Below are 12,145 nucleotides of genomic sequence, written 5' to 3'. Positions count from 1 at the left end.
TCATATGCAAAAGCCTCTGCACACAGCTTGGGTGGGGCAGGGTCTCAGGACTGAGCAAAACGGAAATGGATTCATGGGGCAGGGGCTTAGGGCAGAGAAAACAGCAATAGCTTTCTATCAACTCATCCCTAAGAGGCCCCTGGGTCTCAGTGTTCCTTGGTAATTGGTAATTGCTGCAAGCACCTCTGAGAGAAAGTCACCCTCGAGTTCCCCCTGCTGTCAGACAGGCCAGATTCTCCCTGTATGAGTCTGGGTCCCCAGAGTCTCACCCAGAACTGGAGTTCAGAGCAGTGGGGAGCTTGTTTCTCCCTCCCACTTGAAAAAAAAGACAGTCGCATTCTCATTTTCCAGCCCACTCCACACGTGCGCCTCCGTACCTCTGCCTTTACTTCCACACCTCTTCTGAGTTTCAGTGTGCTTTTCCCTTTCTTTCTAGTTGTAGAATTTCCACTCAGCCAGTCTTCCTGTGGTTCTAGATGATTTCCATTTTGTCTTTTAGTTGTAGTTTTGAAGTGGTTATGATGGGCAGCAAGTTCAGGCATTTACCTATGCCACCATCTTGGTTTCTCCTTTATTTAACAAAATTTTATGGATTTACTTTTATAGTGGAAATAAAGCATTTGGGTTTCAGAAAATCTGAAATACCCAATACTTCAGTTGGACTTTCTTTCTGAATATGACAATTCATCATCATCATCATCAATATCATCAACACTTGTGTCATAATTATTTAACATTTTGGTTAATTATTAACTATAAAAAGTAATATTATTAGCCAAAACCAATTTGGCTTAGTGGATAGAGCATCAGTCTGTGGACTGAAAGGTCCCAGGTTCGATTCCAATCAAGGGCATGTACATTGGTTGCGGGCACAAGCCCAGTGGGGGGTGTGCAGAAGGCGGCTGGTCGATGTTTCTCTCTCATTGACTTTTCTAGCTCTCTATCCCTCTTCCTTCCTCTCTGTGGAAAATCAATAAAATATATATATTTTTAAAAAGTAATATTATTTTACTGTGCTCAAGACCATGGTAAAGATAAATACTATTTAATTACTCATTCATTAGTATTTTCTATTCAACACTTCTTGTCAACATTTAGGATAAGGAACAAGGCATATTGTAGGTAAGTTTTTCATCCAAAGTAGAGTCTTCACTATAAGCTCATTTTTCCATCCTTGCCTTTTAAGGAAATGTCATTTGAGGAAATAAACCATACATGGTGCTATGTAGCTCTGGAATGAATGGAATTAGTGGCTGCCTTGAAAGGCTTTGAGATGGGTTAAAATATCCATATAGGTCCTGGAAAGAATGGAAAGGCCATGTATATTGGTAATTTGGCATGGTACCTAGAGGAAGAAGATCAGGTTTATGTTAGGTTAGGACAGTGGTTGGCAGACAGTGGCTTGCAAGCCACATGTGGCTTTTTGGCCAATTGAGTGTTCTAAGGCAACTTCTTCGAAATAAACTCACCCAGGCCGAGAACCAACTTCTGCACATGTGCCAGGAAGTTTCAATCACAGTGTACATGCATACTCACACGTGATATTTTGTGGAAGAGCCACATTCAAGGGGCCAATGAGCCTCATGTGACTCACAAGCCATGGTTTGTTGACCACTGGATTAGGACACTTGAAAAGAGGGCAAAAATGACAAAGATTAGAAATCAACCATTTTGTAATTTTACTGAGAGCTGACACTGTAATAATATGACCTTCACATTGACCATGAAACACCATTTAAGAGACAGCTTGGAACTAATTTAGTTTGAAGGGGTATAATTAGGCTATCAGATCCTTTTGCAATGGCAGGGAAATATTTTTCTTAGTAAATCATATGCATACAATAAAATTTGGACTTATAACTTCACAGATGATAAAACCAAGTAAGCCTCAAAGAAGGAATAAATTCACCCAAAATCATCTAGCCAGGAAATAGGTTTAGAAGCCGTTTCCTAGGTATCACAACCATGAGCATTTTCCTAACATAACTGATTGTTTTTGCAATTGGCAGAATATGGGATCAAGTGACAAAAGGCTAATCCCATCCTTTTAAAATGTGTTTCTTCAGAGTCCTAGGCTTCCCTGAACCCTAGGGAGAATAACATTTGCATTTCTTGTTATAGTGTATTTATCTCTGAAATCATGTACCTCCATTATTTAAGAGACACCCTCTCCTAAAGCTGAGTTTGATACTACTGAAAATACTATTTCATGGTAAACTTATTTGACTTCTTATTTATGCTCTTGATGAATTCAAAGGACTCAAAATATATCTTTCTTTGAGATATCCAGTTTAGCCTTTATAGGTTGAATTATTATTTTTATTATTATTATTACTAGAGGCCCAGTGCCTGAAATGTGTGCACTGGCGGGGGAAGAGGAGGGCCCTCAGCCTGGCCTGTGCCCTCTTGCAGTCTAGGACCCTTGGGGAATGTCTGCCCAGCTGCTCACTGCTCTTTACTGCTTGGCTTGCCGCTCTTTAATGATGGCACAGAGGTGGGAGAGGCTCTTGCCACAGCTGCTGCACTTGCCAGCCATGAGCTTGGCTTCTGGCTGAGCAGTGCCTATGGGAGCACACTGACCACTAGGGGGCAGCTCCTGCATTGAGCGTATGCCCCCTGGTGGTCAGTGCATGTCATAACAACCAGTTTCACTGTAGGATCAATTTGCATATTAGGTTTTTATTATATAGGATTATTATTTCCATTTCACAGATACATAAAACATGGTATCTTCCTCAAGGCCACATGTTTAAGAAGCTCTGAAATAAGGACTAAACTTCAGATCCTACTTCTATAGTGCTTTGTATTTTCTAGTCTTGACTGGATAATTCTCTGAGATATATCAGATGGAGACTGAGATTAGCTCCTCTGAAAATAAAATGGATTAAAACTTTTATAAGTTATGTATGTGTTTAACAATTAGTGTATATGTGGTACACAGTGATAAGAGATGAGCCATTACCTCAAAAACCAGAATGTGAAAGAAACTGATAACAAAAAAATTCTTAGAGACAAAATATTTTCTGAAATAGGAAAAGTTTGGTATACAGGGGAAACAGAAGGAAATGAACATTGATGGCTATTTTCCACAAATCCTTCTGAAAATTCAATTCACTAAGGAAGTAACTACTTATTTTATGGCATTATATGATATTTACACTTCAAGATATATTCAGAACCAAGTACTGAGATAAAATAAGCAATGTGTGCTCAGTTGTGAATAGGGGTCTTCCAGGGACAATCTGATATTAAACTTAAATCTTATATAAGTACTAGAGGCCCATTGCATGAAGAGATTCATGCAATAGGCCTTCCTTCCCTTGGCTTCCAGCACTGGTTTTCCTCTGGCATCCGGGACCCAAGCCTTCACGCAAGCTAGTGTCTGCCTTCTTAGTCTTCGCTGCAGACTCTGGAGTCTGTAGTCTTTCTTGGCTGTGGCACTCCACTCCTGTAGATCCCTTTGCCTCCTGCTCTCCCTCTCATAGCAGGCGTCCTGCCCCATCTGGTCACTCAGTGCCTGGAGCAGCTGGGCAGCTGCCATCTTTGGCCTTCAAATTTGCATACTCATTCTGATTGGCTGTGGGTGTAGTGGAGGTATGATCAATTTACATATTTGTCTATTATTCAGTAATATATTCTGTGATAGGACACCTTTCTTTGCTTGCTGGAAGAAATTGACGTTTTGTTCGCTTTCAAAGAGATGTAGTAAACATTTCTTATTAAGCATATTTTGAAATCAGTTGAATACCTGAAAATAAAAAAATGTTTTTAAATAATTGCTATTTTTATTATTTAAGGTTGGTTTTATTTTATGGCAACACTAGGACTTGGGAAAGGTAAATACTTGAGTTTCTAAACCTGCCCACACCAAGCAGCTATAAATAGAAAATTATTCACTTTAGAAATATGCTAAGATTTTTCCTGCTGTGAAAGAAGAAAGTAGCTTTGTGTAGAGTCCTAAATATTTAGCTGTGTTCTCTGGTACTAGAATATGCTTGTGTCTATGCCTAAAATCCTACGTATGGTTCTGGTCTCCACAACACAGAAATCTTCCTCTAATCTTGACTCACTTCTCTCCTTTCAAGACATGAAACCACCCTCATAAAACAGTGCTTTTACCATGTTACCATCAGAATCATGTATCTTCAGTAACTCTCAATAATTGGCAACTAATGATTCTCCAGGAAGATTCCTCATGGGGAAGCATAGGATTTAGACTTAAACAAAACTAGGATCTAATCTCTGCTCTGCCAATTATTGAGTGAGGATTAAACAGAACACAAATTAAAGGGAAACTAATGATAGTTTGTAGTAAAAAATACACTACAAAAAAAGAAAATTAAAAGCCAATATCCTTGATTAATATAAATGCTAAAATCCTCAACAAAGTGTTAGCAAATCAGATAAAATATCATGCACTATGATCAAGTGGGATTTATTCAGGACATGCAAGGTTGTAATATCCACAAATAAATACACATGATACACCACTAAACAAAATGAAGGATAAAAACCACATGATCATAGCCAAAACAGGTTTGGCTCAGTGGATGGAACATCAGCCTGCAAACTGAAAGGTCCCAGGTTCGATTCTGGTCAAGGGCATGTACCTGGGTTGTGGGCACATCCCCAGTAGGGGGTGTATAGGAGGAAGCTAATCAATGTATCTCTCTCATTGATGTTTCTAACTCTCTATCCTTCTCCCTTCCTCTCTGTAAAAAAATCAATAAAATAACATGATTATATCAATAAATGCAGGGAAAAATTATAAAATCCAGCACCTATTTGTGATGAAAAAAACAAAACAAAAATCTCAACAAAGTTAGAATATTCAGCATAATAAAGGCCACATATAACAAACCCAAGCTAACATCATACTCAATGGGCAAAAACTAAAAGTATTTCCCTTAAGATCACAAACAAGACAAGGATGTCTGCTTTCATCACTCTTATTCAACATAGTACTAGATGTCCTAGCAACAGTGATGAGACAAGAAGAGACAAAAAGCATCCAAATTGGATAGGAGGCAGTAAAACTGTCATTATTCACAGATGACGTGATATTTATTATAAATAGAAAAATCTAAAGACTCCCCCCAAAAAACTATGAGATTTAATAAATGATTCACCAAAGTAGCAAGATACAAAATTAATATCCAGAAATTGGTGGAATTTTTATATAATGAACTTTCAGGAAAAACAAAAACAAAAAACTAAGCCCTGGCCAGTGTAGAACACTTGAACATCTGGTAGGAGTATGGATCCTGTACACTGAAATGGCATATATGTATCTAGGTTATAGGTTCTATCCTCAGCCCTGGTTGAAGTACATGTGGGAGGCATCTAATTAATGTTTCTCTCTCACAATGATGTCTCTCTCTCTCTCTTTCTTCCACACTCTCTAAAAGTCAATGAAAGTGTCCTGGAGCAAGGATTAAGCAAAACAAAAATTAAAGGGACACTAAGAAAAAATTATCATTTACTATCCCAACAAAAAATAAGGTACTTAAAAATTAATTTAAACAAGAAGGTAAAATACCTGAATCAAAAACTATAGGACATTGAAGATAGAAATAGAGGAAGATACAAACAATTAGAAACATATACCATGTTTAAGGATTGGAAGAATTAACATAATTAAAATGCCATTCTACCTAAAGTATTCTATGGATTCAACACAATTTCTATTAAAATACCCATGGCATTTTTCTCAGATCTAGAACAAATATTCCAAAAATTTATATGGAACCATAATATACCCCTAATAGCCACAGTGTTCTTAAGAAAGAAGAACAAAATTGGAGGAATCATGTTATATGAAAGAAAATTATACTCAAAGCCACAGTAATAAAAACAGCCTGGTACTGTCACAAGAGCAGGCACATAGATCAGTGGAACAGAACAAAAAGCCCAGAAGTCATCCTATACCTTTACTGTCAAATGACATTTGACAGTGTAGGCAAAAACATATAACAGAGTAAAAACAGTCTCTTCAATAAATGGTGTTGAAAAAATTGAACAGCTACCGGTACATACAACAAAATAAAGATACTAAACCACTAACAGCACACACAAGAATAAACTCAAAATGGACAAAATGCTTAAATGTTAGTTGCAAAACTATAAAATTCCTAGAAGAAAACATAGGCAGTAAAATCTTAGACATATTTTAGGCAAGAGGAGAAAGAGAAAATAAACAAATTGAAAAATATCAAACTTAAAACCTTCTGCACAGCAAAAGAAACCATCAACAAGACAAAAAGGCACCCCACTGTAAGGAAGAACATATTTTCCAATGACACATCTGATAATGGTTTAATTTCTAAAATATATTATGAACTTATACAAATCAACAACAGGAAGACAAACAACCTAATTTAAAAATGGGATAAGACTTGAATAGTCACATCTCCAAAGAAGACATAGAGATGGCCAATAGTCACGTGAAAAATGCTCATCACTAATCATCAGAGAGATGTAAATTAAAACTACAATGAAGTATCATGTCACACCTGCCAGAATGGTTACCATCAATAAGCGACAAGTGCTAGCAAGTATGTGGAGAAGAGAGAACCCTAGTGTACTGTTGGTGGTAATGCAGACTGGTATATCCACTGTGGAAAACTGTAGGGAGTTTCCTCAAAAATTAAAAATGGAACCTCCTTTTGACTCAGGGAGCCCACTTCTAGTAAAATACCTAAAAATCTTGAAACACCAATAAGAAAGAATATATGCTATGTTCATAGCAGTGTTCAGGCACAGTGCCCAAAAGTAGATGAGTTATTTAAAAAGCTGTGTTACATTTACACAATAGAATACTATACGGCTATAAAGATGACAGAACTCTTACCTTTTATGAAAGCGTGAATAGACCTGGAGATTATTATGCTAAGTGAAATAAGCCAGTGATGAGAAACTACAACTAAAAGACAAAACGTCTATCACCCAGAACAACTGGAAAGATGACTGAGTGGAAGTTCTACAACTAGAAGGAAAGAGAATAGAACATAGAGACAGACGTGTACAAGAGCTGAAAAGCTGAGGTAAGGAAGCATGCAAATTGGGCTGGTGGTGGGTAATTGGATGTGCTGCTCCTTTTCAACCTGAAGGGAGACAAACTCCTGATTACTCTGAAATACAGTTTCTGGAGAGGCCATTGGGTTGTAAAATGAGGGTGACTTTCTTGTGCCCAGCAATCAATGTTTAGTGCACTGGGGAGTGGGGCACATGGGCTTGGAAACGTGGAAACGCAGAGAAGGCTGACTGGCAACCATGGCTGTTTGCCATGCCCTAGCCTAGTGAAGCCCCAATACTCTGCCCCACACAATCTACAAACCCACCCAAGCTCCAAGCAGTGGCTTTTGCATATAAATGGCCTGCAGCTTAACCAAACAAATTGCAGCTCCACTCAGATAGCACCAAAACATCCAAACCCCAAGCAAAGAGGAGAAAACTGTAGTTCTCAGTGTAGCTCCTGCTGGGTGGCCTCAGAAAGTAGCTGACCTCCACCCCACTTCAGATCAAGAAGCTAGTGTATGTAGTGGTCTTTGTGAGATGACACCAGATTTCAACTACTCTAATAAGGGACACATTCCAGAGGCAGACTCAGTGAGCAGCAAAGCCCCACTGAAACAAGTCTGGCCCCATAAGCATGTCTCCAGCACAGCAATTCTTCCATTATAGACACAGTGAGTCCTCACAGCCAATGGGCTGGAGGTCAATTCCTCCCAGTGACATCAACAACAATCAAGGCTTAAGTACAACAAGGCTATACACACAGTCCACAAAAGTGTGCACCAAGAATGTCCACCTCTGGTAACCGGGAGGCCGACCCATTGGATCATATAGGATACAAAGCACACAAAGCCACCCTACCAACTCAGGAAAGCAGCAAAATTGTGGAGACAAACAAAAAGATCACAAATGAAAGAAATGGAGAAAAACAAAAGCCTGGACATAGAGTTCAAAACCACAGTTATAAGGTTTTTCAAGAATTTCCTAGAAAAGGCTGATAAGTTTAAGGAGACCCTGGAGGATATGAAAAAGGAGCAACTAGAAATTAAGCATACACTGACTGAAATAAAAAAATTAAAAAGATCCAACAGAAGAGTAGAGGATCCAAAGAATCAAGTCAAAGATTTGAAATACAAAGAAGCAAAAAACACCCAACCAGAAAAGCAAAAAAAAAAAAATGAATCCAAAATGTTGAAGACAGTGTAAGAAGCCTCTGGGGCAATTTCAAGAGTACCAACACAGGAATTATGGGGGTGCTAGAAGAAGAGAGAGAGCAAGATATTGAAAACATATTTGAAGAAATAATGACAGAATACTTCCTCCAACTCATGAAAGAAATAGACTTACAAGCCCAGGAAGCGCACAGATCCCCAAACAAAAAAAATCTAAAGATGACCACACCAAGACACACCATAATGAAAATGCCAAGGACAAAAGATAAAGAGAGAATATTAAAAGCAACAAGAGAAAAACAGTTAGTTACCTACAAGGGAGCACCCATATGATTGTCAGCTGATTTCTCAACAGAAGCTATTCAGGCCAGATGAGAGTGGCAAGAAATATTCAAAGTGATGAATAGCAAGAACCTACAACCAAGATTATTCTACCCAGAACAGCTATCATTCAGAATTGAAGGTCAGATAAATAGCTTCACAGATAAGAAAAAGCTAAAGAAATTAATCACTACCAAACCAGTATTATATGAAATGCTGAAAGGTATTATTTAAGAAGAGTAAGAAGAGGAAAAAAGTAAAGATTAAAAATTATGAACAACAAATACATACCTATCAATAAGTGAATCTAAAAATCAAGTGAATTAAAAACCTGATTAACAGAATAAATTGGTGAATATAATATAATCAGGTGCATAGGATGGGAGGGGATTGATACTTCTCAGGGGGAAAGGGGTGTGAGGGTACTAAAAGAGACTGGATAAAAATTGTACACCTATGGATGAGGACAGTGAGGGGGAGGTAAGGGCAGAGGGTGGAGTGGAAACCGGGTGGAAGGGCGTTATTATAGGAAGAAAGAGAAACAATTGTAATAATCTGAACAATAAAGATTTATTAAATTAAAAAAAAATTAGCCAGTGAAAGTAAGACTAATAATATATGACCTCATTCATATGTGGAATATAATGAGCAAGATAAACTGATGAACAAAATTGAACCAGAGGTATGAATACATGGAACAGAATGATGGATGTCAGAGGAGAGGGGGATTGGAAGGTCTGGATAAAAAAAATATGAATAGATTAGCCAAAAAACATATATGCATAGCCCAGGGACATAGACAACAAATGTTGTGAAGATCAGAGGAGGAAGTGGTGGGGGCTGAGTGGGAGGTAGGAAAAGTGGGAGGAAGTGCAAGACATCTCTAATAGTGTCAACAATAAAAATGATAGTGATACAATGATCTATAATAAAAGCATCTACTGGTATAATAATTCTATAATAATAAAAGCATTATATGCTAATTAGACCTGACAGCCAAATGATTTTCCGGACATCATTCTAGATGGCCTTCGGTATGAAACTCTGGAGGTAGGGGCCAAGGCATAGGTGGTTAGGGGCCATCAGGCAGGCAGGCAGGTGAGTGATTAGGAGACAGCAGTCCTATATTGTAAGAGGGACACCCCTGTGCATGAATTTTGCACACTGGGCCTCTAATTTATGCTATAAGAAAGATAGTATAATGGTGCCACAAAAGCAGTTTTGAGAGTTAGGAAAATCTTTACAAAAGGGTTTTTGAATTCTATACCCCCCAACCCTACCAGAAAATGTTACTCTGCTGAACTCAGCTTGCTTAATCCTTGGTGCTAAACAATTCTTTCCATTTTTTTCTTGAGTGTTTATTGTAAAATTGGCATTATTACCTCTATTTTGCATATGAGTAAACTGTTCTGAAGCTAAAAATGTTAAAACAACTTGTTTTCATTTTTTCAAATTAGCATGCATCTTGAAAACAACTGCATCATAAGCCTCTATTTTCAATAAAGCATATAGGATCTAAACAATTTTCTAAAATGTTGAATGAAAGATGTTTAAAAAGCTGGATATATTGGTTTTCTTTCATGGGTTAAAAGAGAATTTAATGTTTTCCTTTGTCTTAGCTTAAAATATAAAACGTGGTCCTTAGGTTCCTGAAGGAATTTTCACTTTACAAGCTCCATTCTTGCTTGAATGAAGCATACTATTGCCGGGGTTCTTGTCCCAGCGTTACGAAGCATTCTGCATTCTGGAGAAAGGGGGTGCATATAGATAATTAAGAAGGAGTCCAAAGACGAAAGATAATTTTGAAAGGTATTGGGGGTCAGAGAATCTTCAGCTAAAGGAGCTGAAAGACTACTTGTCTAAGGACCCGGTGCTATTTATTAAGACAACTTGTCATAAGGTAAGATGGAGACATACACTTCAAAGTGTATGTTTTAAAAGGGTAGGATACAGAAGCATTGTAAGTTTGAGGAATATGCTATAGCTATTCAGGTGTTTGGCCAGCATGAGGCAATAAAATGCCCTGAGCTGTTTGGCAGCAGACAATCCTATTCAGGTTTGGGGGAAGTTCTGTTTAGCAATTCCAACAGGTAAACTACATTAGACTCAACCTTCGTTGAGTTCCCCAAGCTTCACCAACTTTTGGTGAAACTCTTGTAATTATTACATGCTGGAAATGGTTCCTGGCAACTATTTATGCTCTAGCCATATCAGGCTTCTCAGTTCTTAGAAAGTGCCAAACCCTCTCCTGGGCCTTTAGCAACTGCTCTTCCTGTTCTGTGAGTTCCCTTTGTCACCATATCTTACCAAATTCTTCAAATTTTTCCTCCATCATTGCCTTTTAAAGAAGGCAACTCTGAGTTAGGTCCAATTACTGGCATTATATGAAAAACCTACAGCCAACATCATACAAAATGGGCAAAAACTAAAACCATTTCCCCTGAGAACAGGAACAAGACAAGGATGCCCACTTTCACCATTCCTGTTAGACATAGTACTGGAAATGCTAGCCATAGTGATCAGAAAAGAAGAAATAAAATGCATCCAAATTGGAAAATAAGTAAAATGGTCATTATTCACAAATGGCATAATAATGTATATAGAAAACCCTGAAGACAACATAAAAAACTACTAGACTTCATAAATGAATTCTGCAATGGTGCAGGATACAAAATTAACACTCAGAAATCTATGGCTTTATGCATGCCTATACGCTTAACCAATGGACACAGACACTAGGGGCGTGAGTGCATGCGCCTGGGGAAGGGGGTGAAGGTGGCTGGGGGTAGGTCAATGGAGGAAAAAGGAGACATATGTAGTACTATATGTATTATAATACTTTAAACAATTTAAAAAATGGGGAAAGGACCCAAGCAGACATTTTTTTGAAAGTAGACATACGAAAGGCCAAGAAACATTTGAAAACATGCTCAAAGTCACTAATCATCTGAGAGATGCAAATAAAAATGACAATGAGGTACCATATCACACCTGTCATAATGGCTAGCATCAACAAATCAACAAATGACAAGTGCTGGCAAGGATGTGGAGTAAAAGGAACCCTCATGCATTGCTGGTGGGAATGCAGACTGGTGCAGTCATTGTGGAAAACAGAATGGAGTTCCCTCAAAAAATTAAAAATGGAACTCCCATTTGACCCACTGTTCCCACTTCTAGAAATATATCCCAAGAAATCAAAAATGCCAATCAGAAAGTGCATATGCACCCCTATATTCATAGCAACACAATTTACAATAGCTAAGATTTGGAAACAGGTGAAGTGCCCATCAGCAGATGAGTGAATAAAAAAAACAGTGGTACAGCCCTAGCTGGTTTAACTCAGTGACAGTCAGCTTGTGGACTGAAGGGTCTCAGGTTAGATTCCAGTCAAGGGCACATGGCTGGGCTGCAGGCTCAGTCCAACGTGAAGGAGACAACCAATCAATGATTCCCTCTCATCATTGATGTTTCTGTATCTCCTCTCTGAAATCAATAAAAATATTAAAAAAAAACCAGTGGTATCTCTACACAATGGAATAGTACACTGCTGTAAAAAAGAAAGAATTCTTAACATTTGCAACAGTATGGATAGAAATGGTGAGCATTATGCTAAGCAAAATAAGCCAGTCGGAGAAAGA

The sequence above is a fragment of the Pipistrellus kuhlii genome, unplaced genomic scaffold, assembly GCF_014108245.1.
Source record: "Pipistrellus kuhlii isolate mPipKuh1 unplaced genomic scaffold, mPipKuh1.p scaffold_m20_p_19, whole genome shotgun sequence".
Lineage (NCBI taxonomy): Eukaryota > Metazoa > Chordata > Mammalia > Chiroptera > Vespertilionidae > Pipistrellus > Pipistrellus kuhlii.
Note: the sequence above shows the minus strand (reverse complement) of the source record.